We start from the raw sequence: 26963 nt of genomic DNA, 5'->3' as shown, positions 1-26963 counted from the left end.
ATCATTCATTGCGTGTTATTGCTTAATAGATTCTCAAGTGAGACCTCGGGTAGCGCTGGGTCAACAATTTGCGATACCTCATTTAGACACGCCCTTCACTGACACCTTTCGGCTCGATTTACACCAATAAAAAAGCTTAACAAATTCGACACGCTCATTTAAATACCAATTCCACGGGTTTATTTACTTTTTACAATCACATACCATGTGTCAAAGCAATCAAGTTTTACAAGACGAAGAAATGTCAATATACACTTAATTATAATTATTTTACACCGCGCCATACTAAACAACCAAATTTTATTGCTTTCGAAAACATCCTACGTATTTTATATCTTAGATTTTTTGTGACACAATTTATCGAGAATTGAATATAATGACGGTAATAACTGCTCCCGCAAATTCTATTCATTCAACACATTCAATAGATCATGCGAAATTAACGAAGCGGCTATTGATGCGAGAGATATTACGAGCTTAACTAATCCATTCAGAATGAGTGTCTTATATTTCCTTACTCATGTTCATCCAACTGCGCGAACATAGTTGAAAGCTGAGGGCTCAGTTGAAATCGGGCCGGCGTGGAGTTGCACGTGTCTATGCTTTCGGTCATTCGTTCGCGTACGTACGTACGATCGTTCGAAATTTAAAATAAAAATTCGTTCTGTGTCTGTGATCTGTGGCGATTATTTTACAACTTTGTTAAGACCAGTTTTATTGGTGTATGTTATATAATTTGTTATGAATTATTGATGACTGTGAGAAAATATTGGACCGCGTCGCTGGTGTGATACTCATGTTTTTTTAGGACCTTGTGAGTATAGTAGAATAAGTTTGTTGAAGCTAAAATATTGCGAATAGGTATATTGATTTTCCGTTATGGTTCTCGGAATTTCCCGCACCGGATTTACGTATTTGAATATAAATGAAAACTTAATTTAAGCGGTTATAAATCCCCGGAAAATTATAATAAGTAGGATTTGTTTCGCTCTACGAAGCTTATAAAAAGTATAAAAGTTTGCAATCATGATATTCGATGTAATAATAAGTATGTAATTATTTTACGATAAATTACAATATACAAAAAAAAAAATTCTGCGTGTTATATTATTTATGTAGTATTTTTACCATTTTTGGTACATTTTTAATTTGAAAAAAAGACACATAAAGTTTTAAATGTGGATAAATAAAGGATGCTAGTAAATAAACGATAAATATTTTTAAGGTGGGGCTACCTTATAATGATAAAATCGATGATATTTTTTCTTGAGTAAAATACCTCACTAAAAATACAATTAAATTTTAATATATAAATTATTAAGATTATTTAGCGTTACCTCAAATATGGCTGCCTCAAATATGGAAATATATTTATTATTGATCGATAAATAATTAACTTCAGGATATAATATAATCAAAGTTTATTAACTATAATCACTTTATTGCTTTTTAATAAGTATGAAGCGTATGTAATTTTACAAATTCAAAATAAAAAGATACCGGCCGAATTGATAACCACCTCCTTTTTGAAGTCGGTTAAAAATGGATGGCCTTATAAAAATTAAGTTTTAATCTGACTTCCAATCTTGAAATCACTATCAAAATTTTGTATTACACAGCTATTAATAGTTTCATACGTCCTTTCTGTAAGCTTTAACGTGAGCTTAAAGTCACTTAGTGTAGCGTAACGTGGTAGGTATTTGCCCATTACTGGTATAATAACGAATAAAATAGACTCGTAATGTACCGTGAACGTGTGTTCTTACGTACGAGTACAGTAATTTAATTTTGTATAGCAACACACGTGAATATTTACTCGGAGCTATATATTACTCAGAATGAGTTACGCTCAGTGTTTCTCTACGCGACAGAATCTTTAATGGAATTGAGTGTAAATGAAGGTAGTAACTTTCGTCGTTCGACTTAGAAGGTACTATCTTAACACCTAACCTTTACCTATTTCTGCCTAAACAGCAATATTAAGCGTTGCTGTTTTCTGGTTTGAGGGGTGTGGTTAGGGAGACATACTTTTCCGAAGCTTTCTAGCTTAGTCCTCAGAAGTAGCGGCGCATCTGTGGCCGACCTCAGACAGGAATGTAATCCTATCTGGGGTTTGTTTCATGGGCGGTAGTAGCCACTTACCATCAGGTGGACTGCATGTTCGCCTGCTACTGCTATATTATAAAAATATATGTCACTTACTAAATTTCGTATCACAGCTATTAATCGTTTCATACGGCCTTTTCTGTGAGCTTAAAGTCACTAAGCGTAGCGTAACGTGGTAGGTATTTGCCCATTCCTGGTATAATAACGAATAAAACAGACTCTTAACGTACCGTGAACGTGTGTTCTTACGTACTGTAATTTAATTTTGTATAGCAACATACGTGCATATTTACTTGGAGCTCTATGTCACTTAGAATGAGTTACACTATTTCTCTACGCGACAGAATCTTTAATGGAAGTGAATAAAAATGAAGGTAGTAGCTTTCGTCGTTCGACTTTGAAGGTACCACCGGAACACCTAACTTTTACCTATTTCTGCCCAATAATAGCAGTGTTAAGCGCTTCTGTATTCTGGTTTGAAGCGTGTGGTAAAGGAGACATACTTTACCGACGCGTTCTAGCTTAGTCCTCAGGGGTAGCGGCGCAACCTGTGGCTGACCTCAGGTAGGAATGCAATCCTATCTGGGGTTTGTTCCATGGGCGATAGTATCCACTTACCATCAGGTTGACTGCATGTTCGCCTGCTACTGCTGTATTATAAAAAAATATATGTCACTTACTAAATTTTGTATTACAGCTAGTAATCCTTTCATGCGTCCTTTTCTGTAAGCTTTAACGTGAGCTAAAAGTCACTAAGCGTAGCGTAATGTGGTAGGTATTTGCCCATTACTGGTATAATAACAAATAAAGCAGGCTCGTAATGTACCGTGAATGTGTGTTCCTACGTATAGTAATTTAATTTTGTATAGCAACACACGTGAATATTTACTTGGAGCTCTATATCACTCAGAATGAGTTACGCTCAGTGTTTCTCTACACGACAGAATCTTTAATGGAATTGAATGAATATGAAGGTAATAGCTTTCGTGGTTTGACTTTGAAGGTACCACCGTCACATCTACTTTCTGCCTAGTGACAGTGGTAAGTTGAAGAGTGTATGAGAGAAATACTTATACGAGGCACCTTAGTCTTCAGAAGTGGCGACGCATCTGTAGCCGACCTCAGATAGTATTCCTAATAGAAATACTATCTAGGGTACATTAATACTTCAATAAGTTGCCTAGTCTATGAGCCCTAGTCTATGAGCGATGGTGGCCACTTACCATCTGTTACCATAAGGACTGCATGATCGTTACCTTATAAGTACCTATACTGTAGAGAAAAAATCGTAGACAGACGATTATACCGTTGAAGTGACGGCGGAGTTGAAGCACCGATAAGCGTTGAAGATGGCTTGAGTGACGATCACACCTAACACATGAGAGTCACTTTATGATCATTTTTTACTTTTTGCTAGCTCAAAGGTGGCTTAAAGCTGAAAATGGTGCCTTGATGTCTTGTAGAACTTGTTTTATATGGAGCTGGACGCACATGTCTACTTGCGGTCTTACCACCAGTTTAGAAGGTGGTAGAACAAGAACAAGGGTTCAACCACAAAGGTGTGGTTCGACTCCGGCGGCACCACCGCCACACCTATTTCTACCTAATAACACCAGTGTTAGGCGCTGCTGTGTTCCGGTTTAAAGTGTGTGGTAAGGGAGACATACTTTTCAGAGGCGTTCCAGCTTAGTCCTCAGGGGTAGCGGCGCATCTGTGGCTGACCTCAGGTAGGAATATCTAATCCTATCTCCGATTGATTACAGATGTCCATGGGCGGCAGTAGCCACTTACCATCAGGTGGACTGCATGCTTGTCTGCTACTCCTATATTATAAAAAAAGATTGCAAGCTGGTTTGCAACTCCAAATTTACAGAGAAATACGCTAAGCGATTCAGTCTTACCGTTTCCAATCAGAATGCAATCATATGTGTATGTGGTACCTAAAATAGAACGACGGAGAGTTCTACTAACTTTAAAGATCAAATTAATATTTAAGAACCGGTATTTAAAATGACACTAGATAAAAGTTGTATTAAGTGCTATAAAACATAATATAATAATGTAATATATAAAAGAAATAAACATATAATAGATAATGTTCTAAGAAAACGAAAGAAAACAGTTCGGCGGGCAAGTTATAACATCCTTACTAATATTATAAATCCGAAAGTAACTCTATCTATCTGTCTGTCTGTCTGTCTGGTTGTCTTTTCTTCACGTCTAAACCACTGAACCGATTTTAATGAAATGTTGTACTCCAGTATTCCAATGAAGGTACGAATTTTCAGTTTTATGTATGTTAGTATGTCATATTATTTTCTTTTAAACGCGGGCGAAGCCGCGGGCAAAAACTAGTGGTTTCAATAAAATAACTTGTGTATTGAACATATCATTACTGTGTTACCCGGGATGGGCGTAAACACCTGCGACACATTTTCTTACTATTGCAGATGTTTACGAATTACTGTATTTTTTGTAACGTGTTTTTGTTCAATACAATCTTTAAAATCTTTAAAAATATTATTTATACAGAAAAATGTTTCTTAAAACAAACAATAAGATGGTTAGGAATTATATAACATGTCGTGTTTGAAAAGAATAAAATCACAAAAACAAAGAATTTCTTTAAAAAAATACATTTCAAAGGCGTATTTATAGGTCAAAATATTAAGCGCGTAAATGATTTCGACACAATTTTCCTTAAGCCTAACGATTATTACCTTCTAATTAAGCACAATAAAATTACTTACGGAAAAAGTTTTTTAGAAATTTGTTCCCATTAAACCGGAAATAAGGCGTGGTATGCGCTGAGAGTTAAATTAAAATAACGCATTTTTTACAAAATTCTTTATACAATAAGAACTACGGAAATAAAAATTGTTATACCGTGAATTTATAGTGACCAATATTTTTTAAGTTTCATTACTTTAGTAACCAATAGTAAAAACACGTTTTGGAAATGTTAATATATTTATATTTGCGTAAAAAAATACCTTCGTATTTATCTGTAAGCGATGATATAATTTTATGCGAAATACTTTCCACATAACTTTTATGCGAAAGTAGAATTAACAGGATTCTTTAAAAAATACGTAGACAGTTAAAATATGTGGAGTTCTTACACATAAATTAAAATGACACTTAGCTAAAAACAAACAGCCTTTAATGCCTAATAGTTACCTATCCACACTACACTATCACTACACTACGCTCACCATAACACCCTTATCACACCCTGAACACACCACGCAATAGATAGAAGCTCCTAAACTACGATTGCGTGTGATCACGACATCACTTGGTGATACCGCATTTGGACAGTCAAGGTTTATGTATATCTAACAGTCATTTTTAGAAGGTGCTTATAAACACCTTGTGAAAACTTTCGGGTAGCACCAGATAATAAAAAAAATACAAAAAATGCAATACACTTCTATGTCACAAATCAAAATAATTTGAGTAAAAGATGGTTTAGAACAGTTCTGAAGTCGGACGCTCAATATATTTTGTTGGATCATGACGTAAACAGCACTCTGAATATGAGCCTCTCTTCTTTGGGAAGTCGGTTAAAAATATATTTTGACAATTCAGGAGAGTGGGATTTCAATATGCCCTACCCCGCCAAGGCCTTACCTATTTGCTAACAGTAAAATATTTCAGAACAAAAACACAGACTACGGTAATGCCATACATAAGAGATCATCAAAGTAACAGTTTAACGATGTGCTATTCATCATATAAGTACATTATCAAAAACTTTCGAGCATAACAACAGCAAACAAGCTTGCAATCCAACTGTTAGAAAGTGCTTACTACACTTGGGGCTGTCAAGAGGGGTGTCAAAAGAGCCCTCGTTCAAAGCCGGCGATGCATTGGCGTCTCCTCTGGTGTTGCAAATATCATTAGGCGACAGTGACTTTCCATCATGTAGCCCGTCTGCCTTATTGTTAGGTTAAATTAAAAAAAGATCATGGACATCTTTAACCAATTGTCCTACTTTAAGTCGATAACACATGTGTCCACTCTTGAGGACTAATATGGTCATCTTACGTGAAAAATCGGCTGAAAAACCCATAAACTATGGTTCTTTGTGGCATAGTTTTTATATAGTATTCCATCATCATTAAGGTATGTGATAATTAATTTCTGACCTTAAAATACCTTAAAATAAATTTGCTACCCATCTAACTTCTGTCTAGTCCAACTAAGTGGAATGCCAAAGTCCATTCCACTAGATAGCACACTTATAAACTATTAATATGCAAAATGATAATCAAACAGACGGGCATTAGTTAATTAATTCATAGTTTAACTTCGAAGCCATACTCGCTTTTCACTTGGTAATGTGCCGGTGACTTTTAAGTGGAAACGAAAACTCAAATTTAACTTTATTTAAAGGAGCTAGCACACGAGCGACAGTTATTTTTTTTTATAATGCGAGCATGCAGTCCACCTCAAATCAAATCAAATTTCAAATCACCTGGTAAGTGGCTACTGCCGCCCATGGACATATATAATCAAGCCCAGAAAACATTAGATATTCCTACCTGAGTCAGCTATAGTTGCGCCGCCACCCCCGAGGACCAAACTGGAACGCCTCGAAAAAGTATGTCTCCCTTACCACACCCTGCAAACCAGAACACGGCAGCGCTTATAACTGCTGTTATGAGGCAGAAATAGGTGTGACTGTGGTTCCGCCGGAGTCGAACCACAAACGGTTCTACCATCTTCATGTCAACGACTGCCACCAACGGTCTCTGATTAGACGGGCTATACACACACCTACTGCAGGGGCAATCTAGGATGCATGGCGGTCGTGGCGATATCGGGACTATCTCTACACACTTGCCTGCCGTGCAGTCTTTCAGAGTATGTTGATCTGCTTACGTTATGGTGACAGGAACAATCTAAGAACCGAGGATGGTCTGGCACCCCCTCGCCCCATCCTGCCGTTGTGCAGCTTACTTACACACTTGACAATGAAAGGTCATGTCCACTCTTACACCCCTGCAATAGGACAGGTGTATGAGTATCCCGCTTTAGTGTCAGCAACATTGACGACAAATCAATGATTACAGACGCTCCGACTAACGCTGAATGTATCCTCTATAGTGAAATGTCGTTCGTGTGTTACGTCTCTAATTTTAAAATGGAAAATTATTTGTTGACGTTTACCTTTCATTTACGCAATGTTTGTACGATCGGTTTCGTTATTTACATTGATTTATATTTTTTGTTAAATCACGACTCTATTAATTTAGATAAACAAGGCTAGCTTTTGTACTAGAAGAGAATAGTATGAGAGTAAAATAATATAATGCAATCTCAAATTGCTAAAACACATTATATAAAAACCATACATTGATATACGATCTGATGGCGCTTAGATCCAAAAGAAAATCATTACGCAGCTTTACAACACGTGAAAAATAATTAATTAATGTAACCTTCTGTTGAAATATCACTACATATAAAAAACGTAAGTAAGACGTACGGAAAAGTCCAACGACACCTCATAATTATGTTAAATCTATCAAGCCGCCCGGCTTGATAGATTCCAGAGAATGAGGCATACATAATATATCTTGTCTTGAAAGTGGTAGAACCCTTTTTGGTTCGACTCCGGTGGCACCACCGCCACACCTAATTCTGCCTCATAACAGCAGTGTTTAGCGCTGCTGTGTTCTGGTTTGAAGGGTGTGGTAAGAGAGACATACTTTTCCGAGGCGTTCCAGCTTGGTCGTCGGGGGTGGCGGTGCATCTGAGGCCGACCTTAGGTAGGAATATCTAATCCTATCTGGGGTTGATTCTGTAATCAAGACATCTGTATGTCTATGGGCGGCAGTAGCCACTTACCAGCAGGTGGACTGCATGCTCGTCTGCTACTCCTATATCATAAAAAAATATATACGTTCTAAAAACACTACCCTCTGCAATCAGGTAAAAACCACAAAACGAAGCAAGCTACACACAACATCGTTAAAAAGCTTACGCGGTATCAAATAGCGAAAACATTTTCGCTCACCGAAAAATATCCGACAACTTTTCGGAGCCAAACGATAATTAACCCTCCAATTACGAGGGTACTTTACCTCGCGGCAAGGTTGTGAACGTAAACAAACGGGTTATCGGTTTAAATTCATAGAGTTTCGAACTCTAGACCAAGGTTCATCAGCTTTTAGTGACTTCGAGGTATAAGAAATGAGGAATTTATGAGAAATGCAAACAAACCGAATATGATTTTTTGTATATATTAAACTGTTAAAAAAGTTTAAGGTGTATCAAATGGCGAAAACATTTTCACCGATCGAAAAATATCCGACACGACTTTTCATAGCCAAACGATAATTAACCCACCAATTCCGTTTGGAATGCTAATTTACCGAATATAAATCATTGTAAAAACCAAAAACCCGACTTCTTAAAAATATAGGCTATCTCACTCCCACATTTTAAATGAGTCCAATGACACCTCACATATTAAAATCTGTTAGGCAGTTTCGGCTGTACGGCGTGCCTTCGAATGAGATATACATACATTCTAAAAACATTACCCGACGCATTCATATAAAAACAAAACTAAGCAAAGTGTACGGACAAAATCGATAAAAAAGTTTAAGGTGTATCAAATAGCGAAAACATTTTCACTCACCGAAAAATATCCGACAACTTTTCGTAGCCAAACGATAATTAACCCTCCAATTACGAGGGTACTTTACCTCGCGGCAAGGTTGTTGTGAACGTAAACAAACGGGTTATCGGTTTAAATTCATAGAGTTTCGAACTCTAGACCAAGGTTCATCAGCTTTTAGTGACTTCGAGGTATAAGAAATGAGGAATTTATGAGAAATGCAAACACACCGAATATGAATTTTTGTATATATTAAACTGTTAAAAAAGATTAAGGTTGATACACCTGTGTTGATATAATGGCGAAAACATTTTCACCGACCGAAAAATATCTGACATGACTTTTCATAGCCAAACGATAATTAACCCACCAATTACGTTTGGAATGCTAATTTACCGAATATAAATCATTGTAAAAACCAAAAACCCGACTTCTTAAAAATATAGGCTATCTCACTCCAACATTTTAAATGAGTCCAATGACACCTCACATATTAAAATCTGTTAGGCAGTTTCGGCTGTACGGCGTGCCTTCGAATGAGATATACATACATTGTAACTTTACCCTCTGCATTAATATAATAAACAAAACTAAGCGAAGTGTACGGACAAAATCGATAAAAAAGTTTAAGGTGTATCAAATAGCGAAAACATTTTCACTCACCGACAAATATCCGACAACTTTTCGTAGCCAAACGATAATTAACCCTCCAATTACGAGGGTACTTTACCTCGCGGCAAGGTTGATCTGAACGTAAACAAACGGGTTATCGGTTTAAATTCATAGAGTTTCGAACTCTAGACCAAGTATCACCCGCTTTTAGTGACTTCGAGGTATAAGAAATGAGGAATTTATGAGAAACTTACTCCACGTTTGAAATGCAAATATACTGAAGTTCGTAACTTTGGGGTTAAGTGGTAATTTTTATATTATGGTAGCGTCATTTTCGAATATTTCATTCATGTTTACATTAGTTTCTTACGATCAGCGTGACTGAGCGGTCACGTAACCGATCAGGGGGGCTAGCCATGTTACAAACTTTGCATTCTATTCGTTTTCTATTCTATTCGTTAGCAAGTTTCATTCTACATATACGATAAGTCTATGGTTAGCGATCACATTTAATATCAATGTGCCGTCAAATACAATATCGTCTGGTTTCTACACCAGCCAAAATACCTACATGGTAATGATTAATTATTTAATAGTAATATTAAAATATAACATCATAATATACATAAAAAATATACCATATTTTATAGTACATGTATTTTGTTAATTAAAACTATTTGCAAAAACTAAACTTAATAATGTCTATGAACGGTAACTATGGTGATTGGTGATTGTTTACAAAGAGCATACAAATTATTGTTTATAGCGATATTACTAATGACAGTAACAGCGATTGCATGTAATTTGTGATGTGACCAAAAGAAAATATCTGGACGTCCAACTTCGTAAAATTTACTGGCTCATGGCACGAATGTCTCTCAGCAACAAACTTGACTACTACAAAGTCATACTAAAACCGATATGGTCATATGGATCTAAGCTTTGGATAACCGCATCCAACTCAAACTTGGACATGACACAACGCTTCCAATCGAAAATGCTTCGCATGATAGCTGATGCCGCAGAGATAACAGGGAAAGAGGAAGTGACAAATAAACTAAAATCATATACTTGTCATATAAGGACACCCCAATGGGCTTGGTAGTGAGCTTATGAAATCCACCCGCACTTTTAAGCTCATCAAAAGGAGAGCTACTCAGGATCTTCTCTCATCGTAGGAGCGGCTTCTGAGGAGGCAATAATTATAAATGGGTATGTCAGTGGGTGTATACCATACATGCCATCTCAACAAATAAACCTCATAACCACCAGTGTTATGCCTAGACAGGGAGATTGCAGGGAAACAGGAGATAATAATGAAAAAAAAAAGGATACGGATATTAATATTACATTTTTCTTTTAAGATTTAAATAAATTGTTTAGTTACAAGTAAAGTTATTATGAGAAGGATTAATAATGATTCAATAAAACAGTTAAACTGAGACAATATTTTTATTTAAGCACTGGAACAACTCTAAGTTCTATCCTATCTACTTATCTATTGTATTATGTGTTCATATTAATTTAAAATAGAAAAACGTATGTGCAATTCATTTCTATAATATTTTAGGATACACTAGTTATAGAGAGCCATATTCAAATTTCAACAAATTTAAAGTAGGTATACATTTTCAAATGATCAAAAGTAATTAAAGTCTATAATGTAGTGATAGCGCGTAGTGAAGTGACAAACAGCTGATACAGAATTCGCCATTTTATTAGCGTTTACATTTTCTACAGGGTCGGCGCGATCGCTCACTATGACATTTATCTTAGAATACGCTTCGCTAACAAATTTGACAAAAAAATCAAAAGGTTGTCAAAGGTTGTCATTTGTATGGAAAAAAGCAATGACATGGGCATTGTGGAATCGCTAGCGTTCTATTCTATCGTGTAACTTGGCTACGACTTTTCTACTTCGCTATTTTGATCACGTGATCATTGATAATTTCATACATTTTAGCGTTTCTACAGCGTTTCTACAGCGCAAGCGACTGTAGAATGTCAACTTGGCTAGCCCCCCTGACAAGCAGAGGTACCGCGTTCGATGCCCGGTCAGACAAACACTTTGCGACTAATTAAGATTTATTTTCGAGGTCTTTGTGTGTATGGTATTTACAAAATAGATCCTGAAAATGAGAGTAAAAATTGTCAAAGTATCATTTTGAAAAAAAAATCAACTACTTAAAATTAGTAGGTAATCAAAATAATTCAGGTATATTTTTATTTTAACTTCAACCAAAGTAAAAAACAAAAATGTATTTCCAAAAATAGCCGAGACATAATATTAATACAATATTACTTGCCGATAAGTCATCGGAGTTAATATTGAGAGTTATTGACAGATGAGTATCTGTCAATAACTGAGGTCCAAAATATTTATAAGTTATCTAAAGACCTTTGTAGAATCATCTGTCAAAGTCAGCTGCTTACGTGCCCTTGTACATTTTAGCAATCTTTTGAACTTTACATTATACCTTAATTGTTTTATTTTAATCAATTTACAACTAGCAAATATGTTTAAAAATAAAAATTGGCTAAAGATATAGCCTGTGTCAGATCGACAATTTAGACATATACAATGACATCTCACGTGTTAAAAGTTCAGGGGGGTTACTACCATCTCTTAACATAATATTATTTTAATCATACTTTTACTTTTTTTGCAGGAAATTTAACTTTTTAAGCAAAATATGACAATTTCAGTTTGTTTTATACAATGGATAAGCGAAAAATAAGGGTTTAAGTTTATTCAACTGTGTATGACGAAATATTTTACTGTTTTTAGGAGGAAATAAAATTTTCCTGAACTATAATGGTTTTTAAAAGTTAGTGGTAGGCCCCCAGTCAAGCCGTTTGAGCGAAGGAGGTGCCAAAGAATGGTATATTCAATTATTCACACATATGTTCAAACAACATTCCCCTCCATAGTCAAGTTATAAATCTTAATCTCCAAAGTTAGTTTTATGTATTAAATACGATACCATGACCATGCAAAGGATCCTGGGTTCGATCCTTGGTTAGGCAGATGTAAGTGATGAGTTTAGATTTTGTGTTCTGGTTCCAGCTCATCTTTGTATGAGTGACTGATACATACATATGTGTATCATTTAATCATTATTCTGATCGTACTTTATTTTTTTAACATAAAATCATGACCGTCACTTTTCTACCAATTAACCTCAGACTGAAACAAAATCAGACAAAGGCCCACGGAATAGACAATGTTGGTTTTTTTTGCAGAAAAAAGTAAACGAAAATTTCGAATCTTTGATTTCCCACGGGCAGTGGCATAGTACGGTTTTCTGTACGCAATCCGGTTTACACTTGACCAAGATTTTAAAAGGCTCCTAATGTCCGTGTTTTCAGTGACCGGGAAGTGTCTTAAGTTGATGTTACTCGTAAGATCTTATTATTTTACAAAAATATTTATATAAATAAACGTTAAGAAATATATGTAGCTTACAGTATTCACTCAGCGTATTTCACTCCAACACTGTAGACGAATCTAACAGCACCGCATATATTAAAATCCGTCTAGTTATTTGGGCTGCAGAATGTGCCAAAGAATGAGACATACCTATGCATACATATGCCCAAAATACATTACCATTCTAAGGTGGTAGAACCCTTTGTGGTTCGACTCCGGCGGCACCACCGCCACACCTATTTCTGCCTAATAACAGCAGTGTTAGGCGCTGCTGTGTTCCGTTATGAAGGGAGACATACTTTTCCGAGGCGTTCCAGCTTAGTCCTCAGGGGTAGCGGCGCATCTGTGGCCGACTTCGGGTAGGAGTATCTAGTCCTGTCTGGGGTTGATTACAGATGTCCATGGGCGGCAGTAGCCACTTACCATCAGGTGGACTGCATGCTCGTCTGCTATTCCTATATTATAAAAAAAAACCATTCGCAGTCGAAAAAAAAAGTGATTGAAAAAAATCAAATTTTAGTCACAACAGTCAAATTGTGGTCTGAAGTAGCTCCAGCTCTACATGTTCCATTAGTGTCAGATGATATTGTATTACTTTAACATATGAAAAATATGTGTTCCTTCCAATGTGATAATAGGGTTTTGACGTATAAAAATATTTCTGTAAATAATAATCTTTCAAAAAACAAAACCCCATTGAATCGGATCAGTAGTTTTTGAGAAAATCCTTATTAAATTGGTTAAAAATATTTTGAAAAATATTTGCATTTTTTATTTATTGTATTATTATTTAAACATTTATGAATAAGCACTAGTCACAAATAAATGTACGGTGATAGTAGGAAATGGATTGTATGCATGTGCATCGTACATTATGCATGCCAGCCTGTAAGATAAGCCCTGAGTTTGTTCTGAACCGGCGCCGGAATAGCATTGTCAGATTGCACGTTTGAGGCACGATCTGAATACTAACATTCTGTGGATCGATGTCTGTGGGTACTTTGAGTAGCAATAAATAGACTCCTGTTTAGTAATAAATTTAGTAAAGTGGTCCAATCTATGTATCGTTTCCATTCTGAAGGCACCAACGTCACCTTTTTTTATAATAATTGACTGAATCGCTCCTATGTACTTGGTTTGAAGGGTGATATTTATATAAGAGGTTTCAATTTAGTTTTCAGGGGTAGAATATATGGCCGATCTCAGGTAGTGCACAAATTTATCTTATTTATTTTCATTTAATTACTGATTAATTTAATATTTTACTTGTGTATTTGCCTTATGTAATAATTTTAATATGTAATCTAGGGTTGATTAACTATCATGAGCGGTAGTTTGGTACTAACCGGCATCAGACGGACTGTATGCTTGTTTTCTTTTTCTTTAAGATAAAAACAATCTATGAAGCCACATTTACTGATAATTTCACATTGGTTGTCTCAGGTTTCATTTTTATTGATTTAAAAATTATATGAACTCGTAGTTACACAAGATTATATGCCAACACATACATTTTACATAGAATCGACTTAACTATATTATCAGTAAATTATGTAGTAGCATTAAGCGTCTATTTAGTTACATTGTCATAGGCAAATCTTTCAGTAACTACACTAGCTGTCAAGTGTGCCACACTTTTCAAATTTAAATAACTTTTCAAGTACCCAAGTTATATTTGATACAAAAGACGAAGGTTGTCAAAAATCAGAAGCGTGGTACTAAGTCCTATTATCTTTTTTAAATGCAATTTTTTGAACATTATTTTAGTATATTCCAAATCTCTTAACTATCTATAGACAGAAGAAAAACGTCTATTAAACTCTTTGCGGCACTAATATCATACATTTCGCGAGATCTGCAAATTTTTTCAACATATATTTAAGTATGTTATATACCAAACCTCTTAATTTTATCTATGTAAAAGAAAAGTCTATTAAACTCTTTGAGGCACATATCATTCATTTCGGGTCTGTCTATTCGAGGAGCATCATTTCCGTGATTGGAGCCCGTACAACACGGAGCTTTTTATTGTAGTGCTCAAAGAGCCACGTTTGAGCTCTACCGCCCTTTATTGCAGCCTTTGATTAATTTGGGACTGACCATGGATGTATTGCGTATTCCTACGTTAAAGTCTTTATACTTTATTGAGGTTTTACATGTGTGTAGTGCATGTTTGATTGCAATGAATTCGTAAAATATCCAATAATGGGCTCTTTAAATTATTCTGTTCGAGAGGCGTAATAAAGAGGCTTAATTTTTTACCTCAAGTTCGTATAAATGTTGATGTTATAGTGGTAGCTTTTATTTTTTAACTTAATCCTTAAAGGATTGAATGTTTGTATTTAATCCGCTAATTTTGAAGAAAGCTCCATGAAACTTAGTATTTAGAATTTCACAGTTTGCAAAAACAACTGTAGGGCGGTGAAATTGAGGTTTCAAATTAGTATTTTATTGTTATGATTTACGTCTACGATATCGCTGTCAAAAATATTTTGTCTTATACATCCAATGAGTGTGTCGCTATTGCCCATATGTGGAATTGAAGCCATTTCAACACAAAGCTTCTTATTGTAGACTTCAAAGAGCACTTGCCTGTGTCGGCCTTTATTGAAGCCGTCGAAACATCGATTCCAATGGGCCAAAGGGGCCCTTTGGGGCCCACGAATATACAGCTACTGTATGCTTGTCCTATAATCCACATTTTTATTAATCCGCATTGCAGTTGCGCGTTTGTATTTGCACAAATACAAAATATCTTTAGCTTTTCATGTTATGTTAAAAACATTCCGGTTTACGAATAATCATCTGTTCGGTATCCGGGCATTAGAAAAATAATTATGGCCATGACCGTGAATTTATCGATATTATGGTATAAGATAAGCAAACGGGTTTTAAACTAGTGACTTACGCAGAATAAAATGAGAGAATTATTTGAAAACTCTTACCTATGCCTTAATTTTTGTATTCTTAAAATGTTCTTAAAGTGTCTAAAATTTAATGTCAAACGTCACAATTATTGTTTTTCGTGATTATATAGATATCTGTTACCATTCATGTTACCATTTATATTAAATATTATAGAGCATAAAATTCGCGGCAAATTTTACTATTTTTGAGATAGAAAGCGGAGAGCGTGCAAAGCGTAGTAATGCTGTGAATCTCTATGAATAATGAATATTTTGTATTATTTAATACACTGTATTTAATAATATTTTACATATATTTTGTATATTCATTTTTTAAGATTATTTTAAGTGGATATAAAAAGACTGAACATGTATTGATTTATTATAATACGCATATAATTTCAACCCACTAGACGCTACTAACATTATTACTGTTGCACTACATAATACTGGTCATATTCTAGGCTACAATTATTACCTACGTAAATCGGACATAAATATTATTACCTAAACATTATTTTATGACAAGGAAATCCCTGATGGAAAAGTTTTAGCGTCAGAAAAAGTTAACCACAACGTTCAATTATCCCGGAGTCACGCTCTACTTTGTAAAGGAATTTCAGTGGAAAAGTTGTACCATTTTTTAAGCTAATGTGCAATCATGTTCATTGATTATCATATAACTTTTGTTTAACAATTTCTTTATTGCTTTAGTAATGAGGTGAATGGTTGTTTTAGATTATATTGTGGTTTTATTACGTTGTTAAGTATTTCTTTATAAGTAAAGATATTGTAATAAGCTTATAATGTACTTAGTGGTAGTTATGTGATATGATTAAGATATCAGGGACCCGTAAAATAAAAGGGGCCTCCGAAAGTTGTGGGGCCCCTTGATATATTACAACCAATATAGTTTTCGGTGGTAGCGAACGCGATAAACACAATATCAATCTAGATCAGTAGTAAATTGTTGTGTGAAACCTTTACATTTTGGGAAATATTTTTTATGATTTCCAATATTTTATAGGTACTTTTTCAAAAATAACACGCTTTGAGACTCGTTATATGAGATCTGTCCAAACAACCCTTAATTGTTATTCGAACAGCTTTGTGTACAAAATGTTGAAATTGATTCCCAAAATTGTGTTTTAAATTTGTTACTGAAACCGCTGTATTGAAAATGAAATGTCGCGGCTACGGTCCGTTCTTTGATTCATGGCCGGCAGTGGTAAATATTTCTGATAATTTATGTGCTTTAGACACGTAAAGATTTTGGCTGTAGGCCTAGAGGGCCAGAGGCATCCCGCAAAATTTTTTGAGTCTAAACTTTTACATGTTTTTTTTTACATTACCACTGTCTGCCTGTAATTAAATCTTAAAATAATAGGGCTAATCTTACGGACAATTATGTATTATTATATTTTCTTTACTTATAGGTAATAAGTGATCCAAGATAAGTGTCCACATTAGATACAGAAAGAAACTTATCGTCTTAATATATAACTTATCTTGCTCTTAAGACTATTATAGACGAGGGTTTATGATGCTTAATAGATGTTTGTTACTTTTTCACTTAAAAACTACTAATAATATTTGGATAACATTTTGCATGCAGATAATTTATAACCTGGATTAATACATAGGATACCTTACTATCTCAAAAGAACGTTTATATAGCGTGGGCAGAGCCGCGGGAATAAACTAATCAATAATAATACCCAGAATATCTCTGGCATAAGATTTTATACAAAATTACACATATGAACGCATTAAACGGAAACCGACACTTTCTTTTAGTCTTTCAGATTAAATATAATAATCACCAAAAGAGGAAATATTTTCACGTTAAGCAATGCAAGAATTTCCAACTTAATAATCTCAGAAATAGCGAGAATAATTAAGCTATTTCCTTTATTAAGTCATACTTACTTATAATTTTAAATTGCTATTTCTACGGACAAGTTAAATTTTTTATTCACGTGAGGTCTCTGGGGTTAACGATGATTTGCAAACGATGTTTCGTTTAATATAGGTCACAGCTAAGTGCTGCACCGGTTTTCTCAAAGCATTATGCTGAGTTGGCAGCCTTTTTGTTACATACTGTGCCTTTGAGCGCAAATTGTTGATCCTACTAAAGCCATGCTGTTTTCCTGGAATAAAGGTACAATTTGTAGTAGGCATGTGGTACAGTTTTGATCACCGCAGTACTTTTTATTTTATAATTTTATATTATTTCCCACTACGTTGAACGTTTATGTCCTTTCTTCATATCTGGGAAAGAACTGGAGTCTCCACCTCACTATGAATGCTAATTGAAAGTTGAAACCACCCACAGACTTCAGAAAAGATTTGACGGCTATAATAACAACCGATCAACGTCTTAAAGAGTTCTCCAAAACGCATATGCGCATGAAATTTCGATACCAGCGGTAACCCATCTAACTCTTGACGTTAAAATCGGTTAAGGTCTAAACCACGAGGTTATGATTTTAAAAGCACTTATATGTATAGGTTTTTTCCGAAATCACTACCACTATACCCATTCCTGCCTAATACAACAGTGTTTTTTTGGCTTTAAGAATGTCATAAACGAGGTACATTATTACAAGTTTTTGTAAATTAGTCTTTCGGGACGGCATGTGTGGTCGACCTTAATTAAGACTCTGATTCTATCAAGGATTGGATATAGATGTACATAAACGGCAGTACCTACTCACTGTCAGGTGTGTACGAGTACACGTTTACTACGGTATAAAAAATGCTAATAGAGTACTTATGTAATAATGCTTTCATTATAACTAGCTGACCCTGCAAACGTTGTGTTGCCATATAAATAAAAAATGTTAAGGGTGAACAACCCTTATCACTTAGGGGTATAAAAATAAATAGTAGCCGATTCTCAGACCTACTGAATATGCATATAAAATTTGGTGAAAATCGGTAAAGCCGTTTCGGAGGAGTACGGTAACAAACATTGTGACACGAGAATTTTATACATTAGATAATATTATGTCATATTTAAACTACGAGGCATGAATTGCTACTAAAACAAAACACAATCTAATATTGAAACATTATTATATACGCGTGGAAATATGGCCTAATAAATAGAATATCGTTTATACAGCGTTTATTATGTTCACTTTACTAGCTAGCGAGACGTGCTTGGCTTGCAAAGTTGTAAAGGAAAATGCCGATCCCATTTCAGTAGCAGTTATGAAATTTTCAGTTCACGAATGTTATTTTATTGTTTTCGTTTTTATTAAATTTTTCCACATCAATTGGTTTTATGGAAGTCTATGCACGATAGTTTTATATCGATATAATAGATAAGTGTTTTAATAAAAGATTCTAATAGATATTACGAGTGTTTTCTTAAAAATAGAAAATGTTCTTGTATTAGTCACAAAATGTAACTATACAGTTTCTTTTTTAATCCCGAAGAACTTATTTACACGACAACGATTATTTTTATTGGTACTTAAATTTTAAATAATAAGTAAATATCCTAGCGACAAATCACTATTAACTTGTTATTATTAATTACTTGTTATAATGTTAATTAGCTTTTGCCGTCATACATGTCGATATTGTCATGCCTGCACGCAGGGCCTGACAAACCCTTAGGATAATTCGGCTGCAGCCTAGGGCGTGAGGATCGGGGGGGGGGGGCGGAGGCGGTTGCACCAAAATTGTGTCTTCGGCACTTTTAATTTCATGCTAGTAAACAAAGTCAAACCAATATATTACTTTTAAGGTCTATCGTAACGGTGGGGCGCGTCTTCATAATTAGCCTAGGGCGGTCAGAACTCTTGATCAGTCGCTGCCTGCACGCACGTCATATCTAATTCGTACACAAGCAAAGAGCATTCGTAGCTTGCAAAGAGACTACTACGAAGTCATTTATATATTCGTAAAGCATATGGGACGCGCGTGCGAGTGCAAGCACGCGTGACAAAAAAAATGTCATTTGGCATTATAAATATGTACATAAACATCATCATCATCGTCATCAAGCTATTACTGTCCCACTGCTGGGCACGGGTCTTCTCTCGTAATGAGAAGGATTAGGCCATAGTCCACCGCGCTGGCCTATTATTGGTAGACTTCACCTACCTTTGAGTTTTTTTTCTAAATCTCTCAGGTATGCAGGTTTTCTCACGATGTTTTCCTTCACCGTTTAGCAAGCGATAATTAATATGTAATACGCACATAATTTTCAAAAATTAGAGGTACCTGGTCAGGCGTGCCTGGGATTTAAACCTTAGACCCTCGATCGAGAGGCCGAGTTTTTTAACCACTAGGCTATCGCTGCTATTACACAAACATAATAAACATAAAATCGAAACATATGTAAGTGTGTCGAAAGGCAGTTACAGAAAAGGCAATAATATTTATTTAATACAAACTTGATGAATTAATTAGGGATTCCGAAGTGACTGCACGTTGTAAAAAAGGGTTTCATTCATGCCGCCCTTTGATGTTGCCGCCCGAATTGAGATTAAGAACCATAACAGCCGATATAAATAACTTTCGAGCACTTTCAACAGTTTCCATTTCGAAAAATACAACCGTATTGAATCATAATTTAAAATTTCATACGTTTTGATAACATTCGATTCTTAGTGGGTTGCACCGTAAAAAAAGTTTAAAGTTTACTATAACAATAACTTTGACGATAGCGACGGAAGCAACGACTTTATGTTGCACCAAGTTATTTGTCATTAACGTTATTTGTGTCACTGAATATACAATTTTAAGCGACGTTAACAAATATGAAATGATGATAAACAATAAATTTAACCAATCGAATCGACCGATCAACATTAAGTTTGTGACGTTGTTAACCATAACTAAAATAGTAAAATCTATGAATTGCTTAACCGTTGATTTGAAGGGTGGTTAGGCTTTTGTTAATATAAAGTTACATTGTGCCACCCATCCTTAGACCAGATAAATCTTGTTGCTGTAAAATATAACAATCGTTAGCCTTATCGGAAGATAGTGTATCCGGTCTGCCCACTGATTCATCTTAATTTACATAGGAGACTTATCTCAAGATTATTCTAGTTTGGAAAAACCTACGCCTATCTTTGTAGGACTGACAATTTAAAAATATATTCGTACAATATTTATTTTGTAAGATTGATATATGAAACGAGCATGCAGCCCACCTGGTGGTAAGTTAGAACTGCTATGAGCAAGGACATCTGAACCACAGTATAAGGATCTATACAGTATTGTAACTCGGCCCTGTCCTTGAACTATATACCTACAGGGGCGCTGGGCGAGAGTTAACGTTAGGGCTGCGCGCCTACAGTATTATATATATCACTGCGGCACATTCGCGCCTGATCGCATACCGAGCGCATACCGAAATAGAGGCGCGTAGATATAACTTGTGTTCCGTGCGTTTGTATGAAGATAAAATACTGTATACATATTTATACTGTGTCTGAACTAACTCCAAATAGGACAAGTCTTCAAATAGGTCTGCCTGAACCCGATCACACATGTGTTGCCACTCATTAGTACTAAGATGGTCACCTTACATGTAGTACAGTTGGCACCCACACCCACACCAAAACGCAGAGCTGCTTAGTAAGAAATAGGTGTGGCGGTAGTCGAATTATTTCGATTACATTTTAATCTTAAAACTACTTCGCAACAATCCTCTACAAATATGTATAATGGTATATATTTTAAACCATGCAGTATGTACTACCTTCCTCCCACAAAGGAGGGCGTGCATATGCAAAAAATATACACCACCGTACATACCACCACCAACACGTGTTTCGCTCCAAAACGGAGCATCATCAGGGTAAGTTGACTCTACGACGGTTAATCGTTAAGTGACGCTGTCAACCTAATGCATGCCTTTTATAATGGTATCCAACCATTCTTTCGAACCATATTGATTCTACTAACTTAATAAAACTTTTTGACTGAATTAATAGTTGTCATCTCAGCATGTACACTATTATAAAACTTTTAGTTTGTTTATTCGACCATAACGCAAAAATAACTACTCCATTTGATGGAACTCTTTTTACTAAAAAAAATAATTACATTTAAAAACCGGTGTATTTAATTTCACTATGGTACGGAGCTCAAAAGCTGAAACCGCATTCAATACGATAAATAAATTCAATAAATACGAATTCCGACTTCAAACATAATTTATATTATTTTCTACTCTTCAGTCCGTTATAAAAACGTGTTATTAAAAAATCTTTGAATAATTATTTTCAAATCAAGTGTAATTAACTTGTGACCTTAGAGAAAGAGTTTTGTTTCGTGGCCATTAATGAAATAATAAGGATAATAATAAAAATAAGGTAACCGATAACATTATGTGCAAATGTTTAGAGCTAAAAAAAGATTTTACATGGACAAAAACATATAATTTTTTTTTTACATAAATTAAAAAAGATTTTACATGGACAAAAACCTATAAAATAAGATTTACATAAATTAACATAATGTTATTAGTTCAATCTAGGCGGAGTATCATTGATTCCGTATATATAATTAGATAAACCTGTCCAACCGTTAGAAGGATGTTGTTCTATTATGTACGCATGTAAAACATAATGATAACCAATTTTGTTTTACATTCAAATTCACAACTTGTGTCACACATTTTATTGACTATGTTTGATAAATCGAATGACACATCTATATAAATTTTTGTCGATCTTAAATGAAAAATAAGGGTGCTAACACACGAGCGACTGTTCGTATCGATTGTTACCACTTGTCGACAGTGATCGTCGTCGACTGGCGTTATCTCACTGTCGTTCGAGTATAAATCACCTTAGTAATAGGTAACCTTTTCTTTATAAAAGCGCCATGCGAACACATATTGGATGTCTCCGCTACACATGGACATTTGTAATCGACGTTAAATAAGACATTATTGCCCCAGAGGGCTAAGTTGGATCCCCTCTCTATTATTATTAGACCACAGTAGCACAAAATAAAATACCTTTTATTTTGTGACAGTGGTCAAACCTCTGTCAGTGAGGCGAAAATAGCAAAAATATTTGCCTCTAGTCCTATCTGGGGTTGAATATAGAGGTTCATTTGCTACAGTTGCCAAAAATACGGACAGCATGATCGTTTGCTACTTCTATAAAATCTATAAAATAATAGGAAAATAGTTTGCCACCCTTAATTTTTCCAGTTATCCTCCAGTAAATAATATTCAGCCTTAGCTCTAAACTTTTCAAGCAAATAAATAATTTATTTCGTATTCCGCCTAGGGTAATCACACTAATTATCATATTTACACGACGGCTTATCTCGAACTGTCAGCGTTCCTTTATTTGCCCCGAAGAAAGGCTTTAGACTAAGTCAAGGTCTAGAAAACAAACGTCTTAACTGTACTAAGTAGAATTAAGATTATTTAGTGTTGTTGTAAGTATTATAATTTATTTTGTTGTCGTATTATAATTTATCGAAGTATAGTTTCTTTTTTATCGTATTATAATTTATCGAAGTATAGTTTCTTTTTTATCGTATTATAATTTCTCGAATTATAGTTTCTTTTTTATCGTATTATAATTTCTCGAATTATAGTTTCTTTTTTATCGTATTATAATTTATCGAAGTATAGTTTCTTTTTTATCGTATTATAATTTCTCGAATTATAGTTTCTTTTTTATCGTATTATAATTTCTCGAATTATAGTTTCTTTTTTATCGTATTATAATTTCTTGTATTATAGTTTCTTTTATTGTCGTATTATAATTTCTCGTATTATAGTTTATTTTATTGTCGTATTATAATTTCTCGAATTACAGTTTCTTTTGTTATCGTATTATAATTTCTCGAATTATAGTTTATTTTTTATCGTATTATAATTTCTCATATTATAGTTTCTTTTATTGTCGTATTATAATTTCTCGTATTGTAGTTTCTTTTATTGTCGTATTATAATTTCTCGAATTATAGTTTCTTTTATATCGTATTATAATTTCTCGATTTATAGTTTCTTTTTTATCGTATTATAATTTCTCGAATTATAGTTTCTTTTTTATCGTATTATAATTTCTCGAATTATAGTTTCTTTTTTATCGTATTATAATTTCTCGAATTATAGTTTCTTTTTTATCGTATTATAATTTCTCGAATTATAGTTTCTTTTTTATCGTATTATAATTTCTTGTATTATAGTTTATTTTATTGTCGTATTATAATTTTTCGTATTATAGTTTATTTTATTGTCGTATTACAATTTCTCATGCCCACGACACTGGGAATCTCAGAGTTGGCCACATATTATCAGGTGGACTTGTATTATAAAAAATGCTTATATTCGTACTATGTAACGAATAGCATACACTAGCACCGAACCACACCAAAACATGATCACAATTAAATCCAAATTGAATAAGTTTATTATAAGATTTTTTTCTCGGGATTTCAATCCGGGAAACATTGAAGTCTAGCAAGATGGTTATGGTGACCATTACGCTAGATTTATCGGATTCGTCTATACAAAAACACAACTTCCACTTATAAAGATGCTATTATAATCTAGATATTTTGACCTAAAAATATCCGTCGTTACAGAGTAACAATTGAAAAACTTTGTATAGGGGTGGCTGAAGATAACTCGTTAGAAATAAACCGATATTCCGTTCTTGCCATTAAATATTTCATAGTCATTATATCGGCGTGAGTTTAGAGCGAAAATATTTTATTCTTCCACGCTTCCACGTTATTTATAGCTGTTTCACACCATACTTTACCATAATCCCGCTATTTTCTACGTGTTTTATGTAACCATTGAGCGCTTCTTCATTGAAACGACACGACACGGCAACATTTTGATCCTAACTATTTATTATTTATTTTAGTGAAGAACAACTAATTTATTAAGTAAAAGAAGCAGTGATAGATAGTGATTGTTGTGCAATTCCGCCTCTTGGTCGAGGGGTCTGAGGCTCAAATCCCAGGCCGCTGACTTTTTCGAAGTTATTTGGGTATTAGAAATTACTAATTACTTACTTTAACGGAGAAGGAAAACATCGTAGGGAAACTTGCATACGTAAAAGATTTATAAAAATAAAACTCAAAGGTAAGTGAAGTTTACCAATACACAATTGGACAGCGCGATGGCCTAATCCTTCTCATTCTGAGAGGAGACCCTTGCCCAGCAGTAGGACGGCATACAGTACAATTTCAAAGAATGATTCGTACAATAATATCGTTGCTGCTGCCGAGCCGGTGTCGTGTCGTACCAATAAAGAAGATCCCATTCCGTGTAATCCATTCGACATGTGTTAATGCTGTTATCGAGACCGTCAAGGTTTTTCGTTTTTGTTTGACACCCTGTCATTCAAGCTTTCTTATACCTTTTGTATTTGTATTACGAGTGAGTGTTGTTTATTTTATGTATAACGCTCCGATAAAAAATCGGATGTTTTAAATATCTTTTGTAAACAGTTATGGTTAAGATTTGATTGAAGGAAGTCGGTTTATTAGAAGCATTAATACACAGTCATCATCAACCCATTACTGTCCTACTGCTGGGCATGGTCTCCTCTCATAATGAAGAGGATAAGGCCATACATAGTCCACCGCGCTGGCCGAGTGCGTATTGGTAGACTTCACATACCTTTGAGATTTTTTTTTAATCTCTCTCTTTAATGCAGGTTTTCTCACGATATTTTCCTTCGTCGTTTAGCAAGTGATAGTTATTTCCTAATACGGACATAACTTTGAAACATCAGAGCTGCGTGCCTGGGATTTGTACCTCGGACCCCTCGATCGAGAGACCGAGTTTCTTAACCACTGCACTCACAAAACACGGTTATTTCTGTGTATTCTGAGTGCAGTATTAACCGTGTATTCACAGTAAATACTTTAAAAGGATTTTTTAGGTATTAAAGACCATTTGTATGTACGTGACTAGATTATTATCCTCTTAATAAATGTCTATAGCAGACATAAATATAATCTATGCGTTATTTAACTGATTGATCAGATCTGATACAGGTGTTACTTATATAACGTAAATGATCACTAGAGAGCGGTATGTAGGTACCTATAATACTTATACTTCAGGTGGAATCCTTGATCTACATAGACTTAGTACAAAATCGATACAATGACCACTATACACTGCATGTTCTATTATGCATCTTACATATGGTATTTTATAATATGAAAGTAGCATCGGAGTTTGCAGCCTTCACAGGAAGTATCTACTACCCATACTGCCCATGGACATTCGTAATCAACCCTCAATAACATTAGAATCGTACCTGAGATAGTCATCCGCTTCCTCCCCTGAGGATTAAGTTGGTATACCCCGAATAAGTACGTACCCCATACCACACCATTCAAACTAAAATACAACAGCTCTTAGCATTGCTGTTATTAGGTAGAAATAGGTGTGGCGGTAGTGTCGCCACAGTCGCACAGGGACTCCTACCTTCAAAATTTGTATCAAAATTTCACCTTCAAAATTTTAATGGATAGGTACTATATATAAACATTTCTATATAGTTACTATCCATTAAATTTTGTACATTATTTAATCGCATTACTATGGTAAGCGTGTTCTCCCAGGAGGCGGTTAAAAGGTAAGTTACAACGAACATTAATGTAGCTGATAATTAATATTCTATCTCCAAATTTTATAACGGTGTAAAATAGCAGATTTTCCTCGAGATAGGTTGGTAAGAAAAAGTACCAGTAATAAATCTTGCTCTAGATAAATTATATTGAGTGTCATCGTTAAGCGCGGTATTAATAAAGCCGAGTAATTTACCGTACGAAAATAATTTGCGAGAATGAAATGCGAATTAGTAGCAACAAAAAATTTCAATTCATATGCTATTCAATTACATGGTTGTGAACGTATAGTGTTGTTAAGTAGGGATGTGAAAATATAATCGACTTTTTAAATAATCGATTGTTTTATGAAATCGATTTTTTTTCGGTTTTTGTGCGGCCCTCGATCTTTTTTGCACCGGCCAATTTTGACCATACTTTGAAAAATCGCTTATTAATCGGATTATTTCTTAAATAAGAATATTCTCAATAATCGATTTATTACAAATATATTTTCTTACGCTCGTTCTCACATCCCTATTATTTTTTGCGAATGTTGTCTTACAAATAGTACAAGTAGTAATAGTAATAGTAGATTGAATTTCGGTCCCACATACAGTCTTCGTTTTCCAGGTATGCTATTCTTCGAAGTCAGGTGTACCGTCAGAATTTATCACTTGCTTTATTAATTACAAAGAGACTCTCTACA

General features: G+C 34.7%; 1 protein-coding gene across 2 annotated transcripts in view; it reads left to right on the top strand.

The window, feature by feature from the left end:
- The first annotated feature begins 576 nt into the window (after positions 1-576).
- Positions 577-26963, top strand: part of LOC140742912 (B-cell receptor CD22) — a 168684-nt gene continuing 142297 nt past the window's right edge. For both annotated transcript variants that reach the window (XM_073073982.1, XM_073073981.1), the window contains exon 1: positions 577-814. The gene's annotated coding sequence lies outside the window, so the exon portion shown is untranslated. The remainder of the gene's footprint in view (positions 815-26963) is intronic.

This window comes from Epargyreus clarus, unplaced genomic scaffold (assembly GCF_041222505.1).
Source record: "Epargyreus clarus isolate Ecla_fem2 unplaced genomic scaffold, WU_Ecla_fem_2.2 ptg000006l, whole genome shotgun sequence".
In the NCBI taxonomy this organism is placed as follows: domain Eukaryota; kingdom Metazoa; phylum Arthropoda; class Insecta; order Lepidoptera; family Hesperiidae; genus Epargyreus; species Epargyreus clarus.
Note: the sequence above shows the minus strand (reverse complement) of the source record. Positions and strands in the feature narration are given on the sequence as shown.